The following is a 22088-nucleotide window of genomic DNA, read 5'->3' on the forward strand; positions in this document are numbered from 1 at the left end:
TTAATTTTATGAAGGTACATAGAAGCCATAGCTTTTTAAAGGATCTTAGCATTCTAAAATGTTTTGAAGCTCCTACCACTGGTAAGAGGTGCACAATGCCTAACCTGTGTTAGAGCAGGGAGCTCAATTGAGACTGAGCCCGACAGAAGGATACTATTTTGATCTCCTGGAGTTTTGGGGAAAGCTGTCCCCACTTCACAAAGTAATTTCTGCTATTTGTTTTTGAGAATTGTCTTCTGACTTTTCTGTTAGTATTTTGTGCTTATATTGAATACCAATAAATAGGATGTCTTAAGAACATAGCCACAAATGAGCTGATATCCCTTCATGCAGAAGAAATATCTGTGACCCCTCATCCTAAATCTGGATATACTGTGACTGTGGTAAGCAATAGAGTAATGGAGGTAGAGGATTGTGTTTTCTAAAACCACTAAGAGGTCAAGCAACTTCTGTCTTGATGCTAGAGCACTAATTGAAGAATTCTGATATAATATATAATGTTGACAGAGGTTTCTGTCCCTCTCAGTCCTGCAGCTGTTCAGTACCAAAGAAACACATAAAGGCCTACATTAAGTATAAACTGATTGGCCTATTAGCTCAGGCTTTTTATTAACTAATTCTTACATCTGAACCCATAATTCTTGTCTGTGTCAACTATGTGGCTTGGTACCTTTTATCAGTGAGGCATTCTCATCTTGCTACCTCTATGTCTAGGTAACAACCAAGACTGTCTTTCCTTTTCCCAGAATTCTCCTATTCTGGTCACCTTGGCTATACTTCTTGCCTGGCTACTGGCCAATCAATGTTTCAATAAAACAATACAAGTGACAAATCTTTTTTTTTTTTTTTTTTTTTTTGGTTTTTCGAGACAGGGTTTCCTGTAGTTTCTAGAGCCTGTCCTGGAACTAGCTCTTGTAGACCAGGCTGGCCTCGAACTCAGAGATCCGCCTGCCTCTGCCTCCCGAGTGCTGGGATTAAAGGCGTGCGCCACCACCGCCCGGCTCAAGTGACAAATCTTTACAGGGTACAAGACCATTGTATGACAGTACTTCCTCTTTTTCTCCTTTTCACAACAAAAACTCTGAATCTAATCTCTTTGTTGAGCTTTTTTGTTGACCATTATCCAAAACAACCTGTAACCAACACTCCAAACAAAGACAAACATCCATAATCCATTTTTTAGGAATGTGGGCATAGTTTTCTAGGCTACTTCCTGCTGACTGGGGGCACTGGTAATCTTACGGAGACCTAAAGATAATTTACAATTATGGTCAGTCCTGACCAGAATATTCTGTGATACTTGATTATTTCAGCTAACAGTCTTGAGGCTGTTCTGGATGCAGAGCTCAGAGGAAACTCCAATAGAGGTCCTCTGAAATATTGGATCATCTGGGCCATCTGTTCCTATAAGGGATTTTTCAGGTGGTCTTCCTTGAACACACCTGACTTTTCTTATCCCAAGATGAACCTACAGCCTCTCATTTCCTGTGGAAACAAAAGCAAAACATCTCCAAAGTAACATATCTTACAACTTAAAATTTGGAGTCAAGGCATTTTTCAAAATATATATGTTGGTTTAATTCAGCAGCATTTATAATCAAATGTCTTTTAGGAGCTGTTACTCCTTCCTCAGCCATCAAACAATTCAAAGAAAACACAATAACACACAGTATTCAGATTCTCTACATATTTTCCATCTTTACATTGCTTTATTTTCAAGTCTATTTCTTTTATTTTTATTTTTAATTTTTTTGAGACAGAGTTTCTCTGTGTATCTCTGGCTATCCTGGAGCTCACTCTAGATCAGGCTGTCTGGAACTCACAGAGATCCGACTCTGACTCCCAAGTGCTGGGATTAAGGGTGTCTCCCATCACACCCAACTACTACATAAATATTCCAAATTAGTCCCAAACACATGAAGAGGCTGCATAAAACACCTTTATCAAAACCTCAGACAGCCTCCAGGCTTCTTGTTTCCCCAGACCACGTACCAGATACATGAACGAAGAATATGCAAGGTGATTCCAACTTCCAGCTGTTTGTGTTACCTCTCACTATTCAATTATTTCCACCAAGACTTCAAGCATAGTGAAGAAAGAAAAAACACATTCAATCTGTATTTTTTCTAAACATTTGAGCCAAGGGTATATAAGAATTGAGAGGCTACTTACTGAGTTGCAAAAGTAACTGGGACAACATTGATATTAGGTGTTATAACAAAGCCTAAAGGTTTTTTTTTTTTTTTCCATAGAAGAAAATTTCTTAGCAATGTTCAAGTAAGGAAACAAGTAAGGAAAATGTCCTGGAAAGTTGGAGGCAAAGGAACTCTCCTATGGTGGAATTTGGTAACACTGCTCATTACAAGAGTGGAAAGTCCATGTTCTAATTAAGGAGGTTTCCAGGCAACAAAATGAAGGTCCCTCCTTTTTTTTTTTTCTTTATCTCTGCTAACAAAATAAGAAGAACGATATGGAATAGATAACAGCTTTTAATTTCCTATAGAATGTGTAGAAAAGCTAGAGGACTCAGAATGGTGTTCCCAAGGAGCAAAGGTCAGTGTAGAAGAGGATTGGTGGAAATCTGAGATCAGAACATTGTCAGACAAGCTCAGTTGTCAGAGCAAAGATGCAGGGACAGGGAAGCTGAAAGTCACACGTCATAACCCACCTCTGCTTTGAACTCGCTTTTATCATCCTGGATCAAACACTTCAACCAGGATGTGTGTGAATTAATGTGGGTGGTGTGTAGACTGTTTGGGGAATGCCAGTTTGGGACTCAGAGTGAAGCTACTGAAAACCACTTTCCTACAATTTGCTTTTTTCAATGGAGTGTATAAAGTTATAATAATAGTTACCAGGTGACAATGTTTCTCTGCTGAGACTGTTTTCACAAAGGTCCACGAAGGTTGAATTTACTTGTTCTAGAAACAAAAAGAGTAAATGAAGAACTCCAGGAAGTCCATCTATTGCTTCTGTCACTTGCCTTGCCTATTCAACAAGGTAGAGATTTTTATGGGATACCAAGAAAGGTGTCCGTATCAGATAATGATAGTTATATTTTTTGGTATCCATTTAATAATTCTCTGATTTGTATAGGAAATGTTAACCACTACACATTCGGGATAGTGCTGGGCAAAGTGTCTCATGGTTGAATGTTTTTTCCTGAAAATGAAAATATGCAGGTAAAAACAAAGCAGTATAATGTTACATGTCAAATAAGAGAAACTTCCAAACCAGCAAAGCATTGCTGGCCTTAGCTGTTCCAAGATTTTGTGACAATTTCCACCAACATCAGGGATATCGTTTCATTGTCTTGTATAGAAGTATGCATGCCAAGTCATTAGCTCTTTGGTGAAAGTTATCAGAAAATAGTTTTGTCAAATAATGCTGGATAAAATAATTAATAATAAGGTAACTCAATCACTCAAGTATATGACATTAGTGTTAATAAAATAACGCATTTTCTAATATTACACATTGAAAAAGGCATTTTACATAGACAATTCAAGTTAGAAATTATGTAACAGAAATTTGAAGATAAAGCCAGCTACATTTATATTAATTGAATTATTTACTTCTTGCCTTACACAAAGAGACATATAGTAGGTGTGGAGCCCACAGTGGGCTTTGGATAAAATGAACCACAGTCAGTCACCACAGTGACCTGGTGTAGGAGTTTCTTCTGTTTGTGTGTTGTTTTCAATGTTTGAATAAAGAGACTGCCTTGGCCTTTTGATAGGGCAGCCCTTAAGTGGGTGGAGTAGACAGAACAGAATGCTGGGAAGAAGGGAAGTGTGGCAGACGCCATGGTTCTCCTGCCTGAGATGGACGTGGTTAGACTCATGCCGATAAGCCACCGTTGAGTGGTAATACAGATTATTAGAAATGGGTTAAACTAAAATGTGAGAGTTAGCCAATAAGAGGCTAGAGATAATGGTTCAGACAGTAATTAAATTATAACAATTCCTTTGTGGTTATTTCGGTGGTTAAACTAGCCGGGTGGCGGGATGCAGCCTGCCCCCTCTACTACAGTAACCAACTTAAGAGACAGATGAAAATAGTGATCACTGTTGAAATATATAGCCATGTGACTGATTCATTCCAAGCTCAGCTTGGGGTCATTCAGTTACAAAAGAAGGTGCACAATTTAGTTTACATTTCGCAAATCAAGTTTAGTCATCAAGGGACGAAAATGGCATAGTGCTATCTTTGCTCCTTTCCCAAGGATCTGGTTTGTAGGGGAGTAGCAGATGAACCTGAAAGAAGCAGCTCCATCACTGTAAATGAGACGGCATATGCATGCCTGCTCTATGGATTTTTCTCCATGTTTGAAATGCAAAGACATATAGATTTTATTTTTCCTGTGTAAAAGACCATATTGGCAATCCCAATACAACCATGTTTCTTGTAAAGATATATGAACGCAAACTGAAACCCACTGTGGAAGGGCAGAACTCTAAATGTTGCTGTCTGCTCACATCTGAGTGTGTGCTCTGGCATGTACTCACACATGTCATAAACACATTCACAAATAAATAAATATAAAAAATATAACATGAGCTGCCAAAGATGTTTCCTAAGAGCTATGTGTATACAAACAGCAAAGAACACTGTTGTGTGCTGTAAAGAAATCATTTTTTTTGAGGATGAAATTCTAGTTTCTTTAATGTTTATTTATTTTGAACACCATTGCTGTCCAGCAGAACATTTTGTAATGATGGATATGTTCTATATTATACTGTGTAATACTAAAACCACTAATCTTATGTGGCTAAGAAAAAGGGAAAACAGCTGTTGAGAATGAGGAATTGAAGCAGTGTTCAGTGTGCGTTTGCAGTGCTAACTATGTCTAGGAGCTTCCACAGTGGGCAGCCCAACTTACATATCCAATAAACCTTGGGATTTGTCTCTAATGTCTCATACATATCTCTATTCACTTATTGAATCTCTGTCTATTTGAAGTAAAATTCAAATATACAATATACAGAAAACATTGCTTCATTTGTCAATGACTACTCAAAGAAAAAAATCTCATTTTTCCCCCTTTTGGCCAGTACTGAGAATGGAGCCTACAATCTCACATATACCAGGCAAGTGCTCTGCCAATGGGCTACATTTCTGGCCTGAATATCTGTGTATTCTGAGCATAAGATATTGTGAGCATTTCTATAAGTAGGACTTCATTATATTTATTGGTCTCAAATTGGGGGGTTTACACATCTTACAAGAAACTGAAGCAATGTAATAAAACCGACCAAACGGAACAGTGACATGCAAAGAATCTGATGACTTTCGGGTTGTGTAAACTTCGTGCTTATTCAAATCACCTTAGCAAAAACGGTGACACTTTTAACAAATGGAGACTTTTGCGTGACCTCAGAAGTTGTTTGACGGCTCTTTGGAAGATAACTCATATTTACTGAAGTATAGGGTGAAGGAGAGGCAGATGAGCCGAGTCATCACTGAGATGGCTCACAGATTGAAACAGGAAGCTGCCAATGACCATGGAGCTGGTGGGTACTTCTCCAGGTTTCCTGTTACAAGAAGAACTGGTTTTCAATCCCCTCCAGGTACAGAAAAAGATTACTCTGAAAATAACGCAGAAGAAACTATATATTTTTGAACAAATGTGACTTTCTTTAGACAAGATTTTATTTTTTAATATTTTCTTTGACTTTGAAAATTATATAGAAGGAACTGCATATTTAAACCAAATATGACAATATAGGCTTAGGATTTTTTATATTTTATTTCTAATTTTAATGCTATAATTCATTAAGACCTTGTTATATGTGTATTCGGAGTAAAGCAATCATACTCAGGTTACTCCCAATTTTCTCTCTTGTCCTTCATTCCCACGAATCTCCTTGTTCCCAAACTGCCCCCTTGCAGCTTCACTTCTGTGTGTATGTAGCCCAGTGAGCTTCACTAGAGTCCTTTAAACTGGAATGAGAGAGCGTTTGCTTACAAGAGCATGGACACTTTAGCATTGAATTCACCACCGAAGATATTATTTCTCCTCTCAGCATCGATTGTTAACGATATATCAATCCCAGATGAGTGGGTATGGGGCCCATGGATCTCTCCCCTTTCATGACAAAGCAGTAGCAGGCCCAGACTTGTGCAAGAAATCACAGCTGCTGAGGGTCAAGAGTGCAAAAGCCATGTGATTACCGCAAGGCAGGATTCCACACCTCCTCTCATCTTTCCTTCAGTCGGTCCATTTATTTTGCCCCTTCTTCTGAAGTGTAGACATCCCATTTAAGGTTGAGTCATTTATTCTTTGTAGAATAATCTCCAGGAAACTGTTGCAGTAGCAGGATAGCAGGACTTAGAAACGTAAACAAAAACCTCACAAAACTCAGGAGCAGTCAAGGGTCTGCTGAGCCCCAAGGACAGCTTCCAAATGATAGTTCAACTCTTAGGCTCAGAAATGTCTATAGAGGCTTGAAATCTGAAAGACATATGCCATTCTCACTTTCTTTTGGTATTTCAAGATATTGATGCAGCTTCAGATGCTATTTTCCAGACATTTGATTGAAAGAATACAATTACCTTATTCTCCAGTATAATACTGCATGCATATATAATGAGAGACACAGGAATAAAACTTAAGTGGTGAGGCCATCACCATGATATTTTCATATTGGTCGAATCTCCAGGTCAGTAGGTGACTTCTTTTTTTGTTCGTTTAAAATGAACTTTAGTTGTTGACATTACAAATCCAGGTCACTTAAAAGAAAGATAAAAACCCAACAGTATAGTTCCCCCCCCTCAGCTCTTCTACTCTTTCCAGACCCTTATGTAGGGCACATGTATGTACATGATCCTTGGATGGTTAGTCACTTATTCTCAGTACTTTAACCAGATATGAGTCTCTGCACTACCTGCTACCCAGCTCATTCACTACTACCCACTGTTTCTCTGACCAAGGTTGAAAGCAGCACAAAGCAAGGCATATAATGAGAAGTATTTAGATGATTTAGAAGGCACTTTGACAACATCACCATTTAGCAAAATATAACAATAAGTCCTCCCCTAGGATACTTACTGTCACTTCTCCTGACTCGAGAGACAAGATAGTCCTTCAGCTTTAGTAGGAGTGTGATAACTGTGGGGTAAACAACTGTTTTCTGATTGGATTTGAGATTCGCTCCACAGGAGAAATCCTATGTCTGGGTCTTTCAATGTGGTCAAAACATTATGGTCTTAACTTGGGGAAATAGTTTTCAGCTATGATATTGAATGATTATAATATATAATAATATAATCTGATAATAAGCATAATTCAAAACAGAGTAAATTAGGCATTGCCGAGATTACTCTCTCCTGTTCTTTGAAGGACACTGCAAGGGAAGGCAGAGGTAGCACACAAGTTGCAACAATATTTGAAAATAATTTGTCTGACAAGGTCTCAAGTAGCAGAGCAGACCCTGGCCCTCTGCATGTCCCTCAGTGGTAACAGGAGTCATGGACATCAATTCAGACCCGGGTTGCTGGAGGACCATGGACCCAGACAGGGTCCTCAGCAGTAGCCCTGGCCCAGACGATGACACCATGACCCTGGGTAACAGCACAGGCCTCTCAGATCAGCATGTCTCTGGTGGCCACACAGCCCTCAAATATCCTCATGGCCACAAGTTGTGGCTCAGACCCCAGGTGCCTACATAGCCTTTGGTGACAACATGGGCCATGGACATCAATACAGAAACTGGCTATGGAAGGACCATGGCTTCTTGTATTCTAACCATTTAAATTTTAGATATTTTTGTGAAAGAAAGCATCAAAGATCGGCAGGCCAGTGTTTGAAACAAATTTATTAGTTATATTCAGAACGGAAAATAACTCAACGTCCATCAGTAGAAGAATGCATGTTCAGTGTGTGTAAAAGTGTGCATAAAGAAGCAGCACATTGTACTACAAAGGAACAAAACACGTAAGCATGAATAAATTTCAAAATAATTTTGATGAAAGCAGGAGCATAGAAATAAAAGAATGCATGTATTATGAACATCTAAGATGGATTATTCTTTGGTAATATAAATATATAAATAGTTCTAATACTTGCAACCAAATCTGCAGGGACAGAAATCAGCTCATGTGTTCCCTGTTGCTGTAATAAAGGACATGGGTGGCTTTTGTGAGGAGCTACCAGGAAAATGTAGAGGTCATACTTGCATTAATTTCTGTGCTTGGGTCTGTTGGTTTGTCAATTAAAGCTTTTACACTACTCATAAGAAACTAACGAAGCTTACTTTATGCTGATTTTAACTTAATACAATAATTCACTTTTCAATACATTTAAAACCATGCTTTAGGAGCTCAAAAATGTATTGTTTAAGAGTCTTATAAAGGCGACTATGTGAGCTCTGGAAATACACCAATAAGACTCATATGGTATCTCGAAACAAACAATCACTTTCCCAAGGAGTGCTGTTTAGAACCATGGAGATAAAACGCAAATCATGTGACGTTGTCTTCCTGTCTCAGTAAGTGACATGAGTCCGTATTTGCTAAAGCAAAATCTTGGGCATCCTCTTGGAGTTATCCTTTCCTTTGCTCTTTTTTACAGTTTTTCCATTGTGACTTCTTTGTTGTGGTCTGAATACATTTTGTCTCCATCTTGTGTTTGCTGACTCAGTATCTACGGTAAATATCAGATCTTCTCCGTTTCTCATCTGAACTTTCTATCCATTCTCTGCTTCTGAGATTTGTCTCCTCTAATCTATAGTCACCCAGCAGAGGAGAGCAGTGACCTGTAGAAATAAAACACATTATTTCCTGTTCTCAATTTGCTTTAACTCGCTAGTTTTTAGGGTTGTCCCTTGAAGGGCAAAGGACATTTTATGTACCTTGTCAGTCAGTGTTTTCATTAGTATGATTTGATCAAGTGGACAACATAAAACAGCATTCATAGTTCAATGTGTAGGAAAAGCCAGGCATCTGTTGGAAATTTAAAGTTGATTTCTCTATCTTTTGAAATATATGTCAGAAAAATATGCTAACATCGTGAAGCTTGGTAGCAACTGTTGTCTCTTGCTGTCAATTTTAGTTTTGCAGATATTATGCATAAATATTTAGGGCTAATAATCTAATATTGTTAAAGACCTAAATATACCCATTTTCAGAACAGGAGAATTTTTAAAAATAAACTATTACTACCAATCTGTTATTGTTGAAATAACGAACTGCTTCTCTGTTTATATTCCTGTTTTGAAGCACCATCTTAATTAATATGACAGAACAATTTACACTACTGCCTTTTATGTTCAAGCTTTATTTTCCAGAGTAAAGGGGAGCCTCTCGTATTTTGTTGTTGTTGTTGTCTTGAGGGTGCCTAGTATATGTCTTCAAATAATGGACATTCCATAAGTGACTGCTCAACCTGTTGAGGAATATTCTAAATGGCAACCATCAAGATTTGTTGTGACGACTTCTTAGCCCTAGTAGGAGTTGACCTAGAGAACGTCTGCAGTTGATACATAAGAAGTGCAATAAACTTTCCAGGCAGGGAGTTATCATCATTTGTTTTTATGTCTTGAAGTAAACATTTATTTTAAGCAGAAAACTACAACAAGCAAAAGTACAAATGGGAGAAAGTAAGAACTGGGGTCAATCTGTGGTGGCCAGCATTGTCTTGTAGTCACATCTTTTAAAATTTGCTTTGAATTGTATTTTAAAGTCACATATCTTGACATAAAAGCTGAGATTCCTGAGTTGGATATGGTAGCCACACATCTGTAATCCAGCAGTTGGAATGTGGAGGCAGGTGGACTGTTAGGAGCTAGGCTCAGCAACACAGGAAGACCATATCTCAAAAGTCAACCAGCCAACCAACCAACCAGTCAACTGACCAAACAATCAATCAACCAACCAACCAACCAACCAACCAACCAACCAACCAACCAACCAACCAACCAACCAACCAACCTAACCAGTGGTGTCTTCTGGACATCGAAACACTGTTCTAAAAGGCAACAAGTGTGTCAGCTCGTTTTGAACCAGGACTTCAGAATGTTCTCTTATCTCAGTCTAGAACTGGTTTCATTCTTGCCTGATACCAACATCTTCAGACGGGGTAAAGGAAAGCAGTATATAGATGAAATAATTTAAGGGAGAGAGAGAAACAGAAGGAGGGAGAGAGGCAGGGAGAAAGGAATGGAGGGAGATTTCAAAATCATATCTAAGAATAGAAAGAAATTAAGATCTCCTACATGTATACCAAAGTTCAGTTTACCACAAACCATGAGGGATATCAATGTGCTTGCAATACAGTAGGATACTCTCAATTACCTGGCAGGAATTAATTTCTTTGTAGCCTGGAATAAAGGTTATGGTTTTAAAATTCTAGGAGGAAAGAAATAGCTGAACTTAATTTTTATTTTCTTGTTATTTATAAGCTCAAAAATAACATGCGTTCAGTTTTTTAAGAACATAAACAAATCATAAATTAAAAATATTGTCAAATTATCAAACACGAAGCACTTCAATGGCTTACGTAATAGATTTCTCAAGGCATTGTCATCTTTGCTTTTTTGTTTGAGAACCAAAGAAGGAATATTTTCCTTCCTCATTCATAAGGCAGCATATGGTTTTGTAAAAAGATACATAGGAAAACCCAGTGCTCTTCAGATGAAAGGAATATTACAGAAGGCAGCGACACAAGGTTTTATCTTATTCCACAATACAGTCTCCATGCAAATATTGTTAACATCAGTTACAAGAAGAGCAATGCATAGAAAGTTATCACAAATTGTGACATAAGACATTAAATCCACCAGGAGCGAAGGAGCAGTGAGAGTAAGTACTAGAGTGACTGATGAATTCTCTTCTCAGGAAATCCAATCTTTCCCTCAAGAGCTGCTCATTTTCTTTTCATTGATGAACAAGTTAATAAGAGCTTAAAATGAGAGAATTAACCAGGCTGGATTTGCACATGGCAGAGCTGCAACTTTTAATGTTTGAGGCCAATATTTTTATTTTTATTTTTTGAAGATTATTTCCCCCTTCCCTTTCTTTCCTCCAAGCTCTCTTATGTACCACTCCCTTGACCAATTTCAAATCCACGATCTCTTTTTCTTTAGTTGTTGCTGTATATAATGTATGTGTATATATACATATATATTTTCCCCTAAATGCAGTCTCATCAGTCTGCATGCTGTTATTTGGACGTGTATGATTTCAGCGCCAGCCATTTGGTATAGGATAATCATCAGTTGGTGGGCTCTTCCCTGGGGAAAACAGTTTCTCCTGCTCTCAGCATCCCTTAGTTGCCTATAGTTCTTTGTGTAGGTTGAGAACTCCAAAGCATCCACTCCACTTTCCATATTAATATACACATCATCGTTCTCCTTGCACAAGCATTATTCAGGCAGCCATGTTGGAAAGATGGCTTCACAGGTGTAGCTGCTCACAGCAATCTCCCTTTTCCTTTAAGGTTCTTGTGATACCACCCCTGACCTTCACCCTTAGGACTTGACCCCATCTGCAATGATTCCTTAACCTTAGATGCAGGAATTGTTTTGTAGAAGTATTAGTTGCTTGTATTCCTACCTGACAAGTTATGCTGAATTTAAAATCAACTTCTCAGAACCTCAAAGATCTTGTTTATATGTTTTATTTATCTCTATCTTTCTCTAATGCTTAATTTAAGGGAAATGCTTAATTTAAGGGATATCGTCAAGCCTATGGTTCTGCTCTGGGTATCTTGTGGTGTCTAAATAAAAATGTGGACTAGACAGTTCGAAAGTATGGTTGAGTAGAAGGTTTTTTGTTATAGATATGAGGAAAAGATAGAGAGGATTCTAGAAGGATCCAGATGAACCAGGCCATGAGAAGAGAGAGTGAAGACAGCAGAAGAGAAAGAGGAATGTTGTCAGGGTTTCTGTCCCACCTGGTTCCCACAGTTGTTAAGTCCCAAAAAATCACACAGAGGTCTATATTAACTATAAACAGATTGGCCCATTAGCTCAGGCTTTTTATTCACTCTTTTTTTCATGGTTTATTTTTTTATTAAAAATTTCCATCTCCTTCCCTCCTCCTCCCCCTTCCCTCCCTCTCCAGGCTTGACAGGCTCTGTGGGAGCCTTGTCAGCTTGGTTGATCACCTTCCTGGACCTGGGGGTAGTTGGGAGGACCTTGGATTTATTCACTCTTATATCTGTCCTGTGGCTGGTGTGAAACGGTGAGACTAGAATGCTACATCTGGCTCCATTTTTGTGTGTTTTGAAGCTCTTTTTAAAAAGTGTTTTTAGGTCTTATGTGGATCTATGCCACATGTTGGATGTGATATATGGACATGTTTCTTTCCTAATCCCAACTGCCAGTTCCAAATATTCAGCACAAGGTTTACATTAATTATAAGTGGTCGGTTGATAGCTCAGGCTTGTTATTAGCTACCTCTTAAATTTAAATTGACCCATATTTCGTATCTATGCTTTGCCACACAACTCATGGCTTCTTACCTCATTTTCCCCATGTCCTGCTTCTTCGGCAGTTGATTGGTGTCTCCCTGACTCTGTCCTTTTTCACCTGAGGATCCTCAGCTTGATTGTTCAGATGAAGGGTGATGCTGAACAGCCCTTGGGTTGGAGAGATTTAAGGTAGAACACATAGTGGGAAGTCTGGGAGGAGTCACAGTTACTGAGTGAACCTTGGTCAAGGTTTCTTTGGGACCTGACAGTTTCTAACCTGAGGAACAAGTGTAGGAACAAAACAAATTGAAAAAATTCCTAAGTAAACAAATTCTCCTATGGTAAAGTAACAATTGATGACTGACTTCTTGTTTTTATTAAGGTTCTGTTGTTTATGAGAATTTAAAAGCCATGAAAAGAAGCCTTTGACAATCTTCAACATACATTAGAGATAAATTACCTTGAGCTCTGCTATCCAATCACACTAAAGAGGCATTTTCTATCTTCTTGGGATCATACAATCTGGCCAAAAGATTCTAATGTTCTTCTCTCACAAGTCCCAAGGTTTCCATGCATCTGCTTCATTTTTGAAGTAATTGATGTATTCATAAACATAGAGATCTTGAAAATTCCCCATTCAGTTTTACGTTTTGGCTTGTTTAGGGACAGCTATCCTAGCTGTCTGATCTCAAAGTTGCAGTGGTCTTCTGCCTCAGTGGTGGAGTCGCCTCAGTTTTGGGATTACAGACATGTGCCACCAAGTCAGACTTTATATGTAACAAGGAAAAGGACGCTCTCCCTACGTTGTTAAAATATTCATTTGTTTGGCTTTTGCTCTGAACATAAGGATTGGGTTCCTTAGTGGTTCCTGCCCTACTTGAACATCTTCACATAATGAAAGGAAATTATCTTAGGGTTCACAAAATGTAGATTATTTCCATGATATGTGCCTCATGAATAAGACAAAAATCTCACATTTTAGAGAACATAATTTAAAACAAAAGCAAAGACTGATTGGACCCATTAGCTTATTGCTCAGAGTGTGTCCCAAAACTGGAACCAACGGGTTATTTGTTTTTATTGTGTAGCTTTGCAAAACGGCGGAAGCTTAAATGTTATAAGATGTGCAGGGCACAGGGACAGGGAGAGAGGGAGGGTGGATGGCGGAAGCTTTCAGCTCAAAAACAGGAGCATGGATTTCTTCCTGTGCAGACATTTGTTTCTGCCTACCCTTTAGTGCCATTTGAATGAGGCTTGATCGAGCTGGAAGGAGGACAGCCTGTCTTCCTTAGTCTACCAGTTCAAATGTTACTGTATAAAATATCTGGGCATCCTATGAACCAGTCAAGTTGTTACCTAAGACAGGGAACAATTGACTCTGTTTACCTTCCAGCAGTGTTCCCATAGCCCCTCCATCCTAGTGTGTCAGCTACATATTGTACAGATCTAGGAGACAGGATTCTCTAAGTCATTTTTATACTCTTCTGATATATTGAAGTAAAAGTCTTTCTCTGTGTATTCCTGGCTGCCCTGGAACTCATTCTGTAGACCAGGCTGGCCTAGAACTCAGAGTTCCGCCTGCCTCTGCCTCCTGAGTGCTGGGATTAAAGGTGTGCACCACCACCGCCTGTAGTAGTAAAAACATTGGAACTACAGTCCCCCTCTCAGTTTCACGGGGTTAGCACACAGGTTAAATGGAATGGGGCCTTAGCTTACATAGCTCCATCCCAAGCTGCTTGCAAAGGACACTTCTAGCAATGTTCCGACTCATAGGAGACAGTGACCTCACGGTGGGGGGGCGGGGGATGGGGACAACACAACCATTTTCCTAAAGGCATATTTGGAGTTTGAGTTGTTTCTCTTGATAAAACAGCTTTTAGTTTGGTAATTATTTTTTATATGAAATCATTCTTTAATTAGACATACAATATTCTATCCTTAAAATACCCATATATGGTACCCTGCAACTTAAAATACTAAGAGGATAACAGCTTAAAAATTACCAAATAAAAAATTAAAAGGAAGCCAGATAAGAAATTAAGAAAAAACTGAAGTAATTATACAATTATCTTTTCAAGTCATTAATAGCCAGTTTACTAAAACTATTGGCAACAATGAGAAAAAAACGACCTTGAATGATTTTAATGACCTTTAATGATTTAATTTTTTTAAACAAACTGTTTTCTCAAAATTACTTGCTGTGTTAAAGTAGCTGTGGATCTGAAGTTGGTTTGGCTGTGAACATTATTGCACCATGAAGGGAAAGTGGCTTTCAAGTCTTTCAAGTCAAAGCAGGAACAAAGTGGGGTCTGCATTGGCCTGTCCCCGCAGAGGAAGAAAAGGCTTTGTTTTCCACTTCTCAGAGTGACCTTTCAGCAACCCTAAAGATTTTATGAACTTCTATGGGTATAATTTCCAGTTAAAAACTTTTAGATAATTACAAATTAAGCAACACTCATTTAATTCCTTTATTACCCAGCATCTTTTTTTTTCTAAAAGAAAAACTTTAAATTATCGATAAATTTACCTGTCTTCCCACTTCTTGATGCATACATACGACTTTCCCTCAAACCCATCACCTTCATTTCTCTGTGGACTTCCTGTCATTGCCCAAGTGAACAAATCCTGTTTTCAGATGTTCTTAACTGCAAGTTTTCCCTTACACCTCTCCCACCCTGCTTTCCCCACGTTCATTAGTGAAAAGCCAACATCTAACTTCTCTTACTAATGAACGTGATGGGTTGAGTGGTAACCATCTCAAAGATAAGTCGACGCTAAGTCCCTGGAACTAAACAACGTTACCTCACTCGGCAAAAAGAGAGACTTCGCAGATGTGGTCAAAGGTCTTCAAGGGAAGATGTCATCTTGGATTCTGCTGGAAGAGCCCAAATCCAGCAACTGTTCAGCAAGATGCATGGAGGAACAACCCAGAGGGGAGAAACCCAGAGAGCACAGAGACAAAATGGCAGATGGGAGTCGCTCAGCCACCGTGAGTCACAGGCAGAAGGAGAGGAGTGGACAGAAACAGAGATTCAAGTGATATGGTCAAAAGCCAACAACAGGAAGACTGCTCCATCACCAGAAACGGTGAGAGGTGAGGCGGAAGTGTCTGCCCTAGAGCCTTAGAGAGCATTTTACCTTTAGGTGCCGACTTAAAAGTCGACTTAAAAGACTTCTGTGTTCAGAACTGTGTGAGAGGACACTTCCGTTATTTTGAGCTGTCAAGTTAAGGTAGGATTGCTATGAAGGACCCCAGGACTGATACACATGGTTCGTACAGTGCCTCGCTCATAGCTACTTTATAAATACGTATATATGAAGGACACTATATCTTGCTTCTTTGGAGAAGTTTGACTATTACTCCTTACAAAACTTAAATATGGCTCTTTCTGTGTCATAGTATATTGCGAAACTCCCAGAGAAAGCATTGTTCAATTCACTTCCACAGTCGTTAATTTATTTTAAATGCATTCCATAATGATAGACTATAACGGACATTTAAAATGCCCTATTAAACATATTTCCAATAAAATGCAATGTTACAATTTAGAAACTGGTTCTGGTTAATATAGGTTGCAGCAACATCAACTTTAATCTCTAGATGGCACTATATTATAAGGGATCCGACTGAGAGCTGATTACAATTTTCATATAACATGCTGAGAACGAAGAACACTTTCATGCAAAAATAAATTTTAGAAACTAGGTACACTTGTTATGAAAGCTTTATTTCACTACATACGGGTAGGTGTCGAATTTTCACATGATGATAGACAACTAAATTGTGTCTCTAAACTATTCTAGCCTACAGCAAAAAGTGTATCATTCACATTTGTTTCTGAATTATTGTTCATTGGTGTTGTTGGAGAATACACAAAAGCAAATTTGTTGTCATCAGAGTTCAACGTGACTGTACATGTAACTTGTGACTTTATCTTTGATGGTCACGAGTGAAGATTCAGAATTTTCTGTTCATTTTTGTTTCAAATACAAACAAGACCACAGATTTCTTCTTGATCTTCATTAGTTAAATTCCAGTTTTAGTCTCGGCAGAGGAGAGGCAAAGCTGCTTGAGTCCGTATCTCTCCTTTTATTTCTTAAACATTCTTGTCCTCTTTTAGCTTTTTGCCGTGTGTCCCCAGGGATTCCCAGGAATGTGAAATTTTCTAAGTTCTCAATGACCTTGGTGATTAGGTTGCTTTCCGTCTGCTTATGTGACAATCCTAGTTAGCCAATAATCTGTATGCCCAACTTCACTTTCATAGGCTTTTGAAAAATTCCATAAATACATTTTTATCTATTGTTTTGTACTTTAATTATTTGCCTATATGTTTTGCATTCTTCACAGAGACCCATATCCTTGTATATACAACGGAAGCTCTGATCTGCTTACCTTTATGTACATAACATTCTCTTAGTAACCATTTACTGGGTTAGATGGATTTGACAGCAGATATCACAATCTGATACAAATTCTCCCTTGTTAGTACAAGGCCAATTTTCTTGACATTTAAAGAGTCTTAATATCTGTATATATGAGCTAAAGTGAAAAATTAGGTTTTCAAGGATAAGAATAAGTACACAAACTTTTCTTGGCAGTCACCATTTATTTTAATTTTTCCATTGTCTATATATAAATGAAAAAATAATACAATCTCAACTTCTTGGTTGTTACTTTTCTTTAAGATCTAGAATTACCAGACAGTTCTCTCTCTCTCTCTCTCTCTCTCTCTCTCTCTCTCTCTCTCTCTCTCTCTCTCTCTCTCTGATTTTTAGGGTAGCATCAGAGCCTTGCACTGTAGCCCAGACTGGTGTGGAACTTACTATACAGTAAGGGTGGCCTCCATTGCAAGACAATCATCTGCCTCAGCCTACTGAGTATTAGCGTTACAGGTAGACAACATCCTATCCAGATATTTGACAGTTCTTACTGGAGCAGTAGTTTACTTCTAGAGAAAAGCCACCCACATTCCTAAATTACAGCACACATTTCCATGTTCTAGAACACTTACTGTACTCTCACCGTTCAGTTCGTCATCTTTCTATTTTACCGGTGTTTGCATTTTTCAGGAACAAGAACTTTAGGAATCTTATGTGGCCTTTTATGACTAACCACATGTATGTACTGCATCTATGTGCCAAACACCTACGAATGAAGCTAAATGGAGACATCGCAATGAAAGGAAAACAACTGCATTATTTGCACTGCTGGTGTATTGGGATATTTACTGACCATTAGTGCTTCATGCATATTAACATTACATATGTACCTAGATAAAGGGACAGTACTGCTTGAGGATTTATTATGAAGAATACAAACAATAGAGCAATGGCCAGGATAGATGAAGTACCCTGCCCCAAAGCCCCGAGTCTCCATTATAGGGAGGTGAAGATAACAAGTCAGGAAGCAAATATAAAGCAAAGCAAACAAATATATATATATATATATATATATATATATATATGTAAAAGATATGCAAGAGTAGAAAATCATAGTAATAATTATGCATATATGCAACAAATAACTGTTGAAGGTACTTGCTTTGGTGGCACATATACTTAATTTGGAACAATGTAGCATAAATTCTGATTGTTCTTAATAAAAACCCAGAGGTAGATATTGGGAAGTGAAAGCTGAGAGATCAGAGAAGCAGTGTAGCCAGCCACTAGAGAGACCTTTTACCTCCACTGAATCCTCAGATCAAAAGGGTAGGGCGATCCTGTCCTTAGACTGCCTCCTCAGACTGCATCCTCCAACTGTACCTCTCTCCAGACTGCACTGAGCTCTTGTCTCCTCCAGCCTTATATTCCTCTCTCTGCTCAGCCGTATTCCTTTCTGTCTCTATCTCCCTAGTGCTGGGATTAAAGGCTTAGGACACCCAAGCACTGCAATTAAAGGTGTGAGGCTACCACCACCTGGCCTCTAGTGACTTAGCTCTGCAATTTAATCTTCAGGCAAGCTTTATTTGCTAAAACACAAACAAAATATTACTGCTGAATAATATAGAGAAGAGTAACAGGACTCCTGAACAAGAATGGCATACAGATTTGTGAAGAATTACCAAATTTTACACACACACACACACACACACACACACACACACCCCACAACCATGCATACACACAAATGTCAGTTGTTCCAGCTAAGCTTTGAGGAGATAAAGTTGACATGTGATCTGAGTGAAGAGGAGGAATAAGTCTGCCTGAAGCTAGATTTTCCTTCAGAGGGTAGTTTTGTAAAGTTATGAAGCAGAAGCTTGGCTGGTGTGTTTCAAGGAAATGAATAAGGCTCGAGTGAGTGACAGAAACTAGCTGGTGTTGGAGGTTCAGCCATGGAAAAGACTTGACTTATATCATTAAGGATCTTGTAATACCTGACAAAGATTTGGATGTTTTGAGGTACAAAGTCCTTATCCTGGAATAATGAGGGAAGTACGAGTGGTCAGTTGTGGCTAGATTTGAGTTGGGGCTTCCAGAATATGCTGACAGGATTCTTGTAAAGTATAAAGAGTCAATACAAAGATGACTCTAGGGGTTCCCATCAGACCACCTGGGAAAATGGGGTATTGTTTACTGAGATAGTTAAGAAATGAAAGCCAAAAAGTAGACACAGGGAGGCTTTCTTCTTAAGATGATAAAGGTTTCAACACATGTGCATGCTAACAGAAATGATGACAGAGAGCTAGGGCTGAATGTTGACTGGGTGAGCAGGGTAGAGATCCAGGACTTCGTGTTGACCGGATGAACAGGGTATCATTAGGACTGTCTGTTGACTGGGTGAGCAGGCTGTGGTGCTATACAAGAGTTACCTCAGAAAGATAACCCTATGTGGAAGGAAGAAACATAAAGTGTTATGGATCCAGAAAGGGGTAGATTTTTTTTTTTTTGAGTATGTGCCCAATAGTGGTATAGATCTGTAGTCAAACTTTTATCTCAGAATTGTAAGCTCCCCAATAATGACACAGAGACTTATTATTAAGTATAAAAGCTCAACCAATAGCTTAGGTTTTTTATTAACTAGCTCTTAAAACTTAAATTAACCAGTTTTTATCAATCTACTTTTTGTCTTGTGGCTTTATCACCTTTACTCTGTACTGCCCATGCTGCTTCTTTTTCTGTCTGGCTGGGGATTCTGCATTTCTTTTTTTTCTTCGTCTTCCCAGTGTCCTGTGTACCTAAAAATCCTGCCTAGCTATTGGCCATTCAGCTTTTTATTAATCCAATCAGAATGACACATCTTCACAGTGTACAAAAAAGATTATTCCACAACATAGGTCGCTGAAGGTAGCATATATGTGGGCCATAAGCCATGGAGAAATCAAACTGATCCTGACCAAGAAAGCATCCTTTCTATTGGATAGCTTTCACCCTACTACAAGATGCTACTCAATCCAGTGAGGGAGAAAGTAATCAACAATAACACCCAGCTGTGACTCTGGCGACCACAACAACCACTGGTCTGACAAGACATGCTCATTGGAGCAATCGTGGCACAAATGTTTTGGGAGTAGCCAACTGCACATCCTTACCTGGCTTATTCTTTTTATATTACATTACCCTCTCTTTAAAGACTTTACTTAATTCTTTTTAATTCTTTCTATGACTGTCTGCAGCCATCTTCTTTTCTTTCTTCAGCTCATCAGCACATTTTCAATTGTATCTGTTTAGAGGTTTTCTTGGTCTGGACCTGGGTTTGTGGCTCTGGGAAAATGTTGCAAAATGTTGCAAAGTCCTTCTGTGCTTCTGTCGGCTCCTTGTAAGGCTCTGCTTAGCACACGGCCCAGGCATCTGGCTCTGTCCCCTTAGGTCTGTGGGTCTGGAGCCATGTTTACCTGCCCCAGCTCTGAGAAATTGCTGGGCCAAGCTGCAGTAGGCAATTCTACCTAGTCCTGCTGAGGGGCACACCAGCTGCTCTCAGGCCCTACACTTGAATATATGTGCCTCCGTATTGGGCACCAAATGTAATGGATCTTTCTTTGGATCACCAGCTCCTGAATAATGACATGGCTGTATTATGAGAGCTTGGCCTTAGCTTAGGCTTGTTCCCAACTAGCTCCTAAAGCTCAAATTAACCTGTTTCTATTTCCCACACTCTGCCTGTGACTCCTCACCTCTCCTCAGTACAGTATGTCCAACTTGCTTTGTATTTCAAGACTGACTCCTGCACGCCTCAGATTCCTCCAGAGTTCCTATCTCTCTCTCTGGAAGTCCCACTTATCCTGCCTGGCTATTGGACTCTCAGCTCTTTATTAAGCCAATCAGAAGGTGCCTTAGGCAGGTGAAGTCAAACAGGGATGCATCTTCCCACAGTGTGATCAGCTATCCCATAACAGTAGAGTAAATTGGAAAGAACTGTAAAGATCTTGAATAAAACGTGCATGAAAATATGGCTATTGTGAATCACTGCCAGCAGAGGCACACTCTAGAACCCATGCTTTTAATACCAACTCCACATTAGCTCATTGAAAATATCAGGGGTTTGCCAGACCTTGGGAGAAATACCTGAGAATATCCAGAACAGTCTAGGTTCCATGCAGTATTCTAGTATCTCTCACCGGTAGCAGAATTCCAAGATGGCCTGTAATAGTCATGCTCCATGACAGTCATGCAGCCTGCATGGTTTTGTATACAGAAAAATGGTACTCCTACCTCCAGGAATCCCAGAATGAGACTGTGTCTGAGAGCGGCCTCCCAATTTTATATTTATCACTAGGACTGGGATTAAAGGTGTGCACCACTAGGATTAAAGGCATGTACCATCCGATTTCTATGATAATTCATATGACTACTGGGATTAAAGGTGTGTGTTATCAAAACCATAACTAGTCTATAAGTCTGACCTGTGGGACTATTTTACTCTCAGATCTTCAGGCAATCTTTATTTATTAAAACACAATTGAAATGGCACAACTGACTGGGAGAAGTGGAGCGAGGCGAAATTGTGGGCCAGATGTATTGTGGAGAGAAGAATAAAAAAAGTTTATGCTTTGGTATAGATGCATTGCCTTATTCCTGAGAAAAATAACACAGCAGTACCCATAATCCATGGTTTTATTTTATGTTGTCTTAACAACCCATGGTATTAGAAAATTCCAGAAATAAATAACCCATAACTTTCGAATTATTTTCCATTCTGAGTAGTGTGACTATTTCTTGCACCATTCTTCTCTATCATGCCTTGCTTATGAATCATAATTTTGTCCATTCATTATTCAGTATCGAAATCTTGGCCATTTTTTGGCACTGTCAAGAGACTTGCCCTCTTGATGGCACTCCTTTTTCTAGCTTCCTTACCTGGCAGCAGTCTTTTGATCTTCCCTATGTCATTCATGGAGAAACTGAAGTTAGGACAGGGGATGTAACTTGTTACTAGAGTTATTGGCTAGTATTCAGGAAGTCCTGGGTTTGATCTCTAGCAGCACATTATACCAGATATAGCCCTGCACTGGGGGTGGAGCCAGAAGAATCTGAAGTTCAAGATTACCCTGAGACACACACACATGCACGCGCGCACACACACACACACACACACACACACACACACACACAGAGAGAGAGAGAGAGAGAGAGAGAGAGACAGAGACAGAGACAGAGACAGAGACAGAGACAGACAGAGAGAGACAGATATAGACAGAGACAGAGAGAAGGAAGAATTCTCAAAGTCTCATAGATGTCT

At 39.1% G+C, this 22088-nt stretch overlaps 1 non-coding gene across 1 annotated transcript; it reads left to right on the forward strand.

Annotated features, from left to right (window-relative positions):
- The first annotated feature begins 18376 nt into the window (after positions 1-18376).
- LOC119800558 lies at positions 18377-18482 on the forward strand. Its single transcript, XR_005283050.1, has one exon. It is a non-coding gene; the product is annotated as a U6 spliceosomal RNA (small nuclear RNA).
- Positions 18483-22088: the final 3606 nt, after the last annotated feature.

The sequence above is a fragment of the Arvicola amphibius genome, chromosome 13 (assembly GCF_903992535.2).
Source record: "Arvicola amphibius chromosome 13, mArvAmp1.2, whole genome shotgun sequence".
NCBI lineage: Eukaryota > Metazoa > Chordata > Mammalia > Rodentia > Cricetidae > Arvicola > Arvicola amphibius.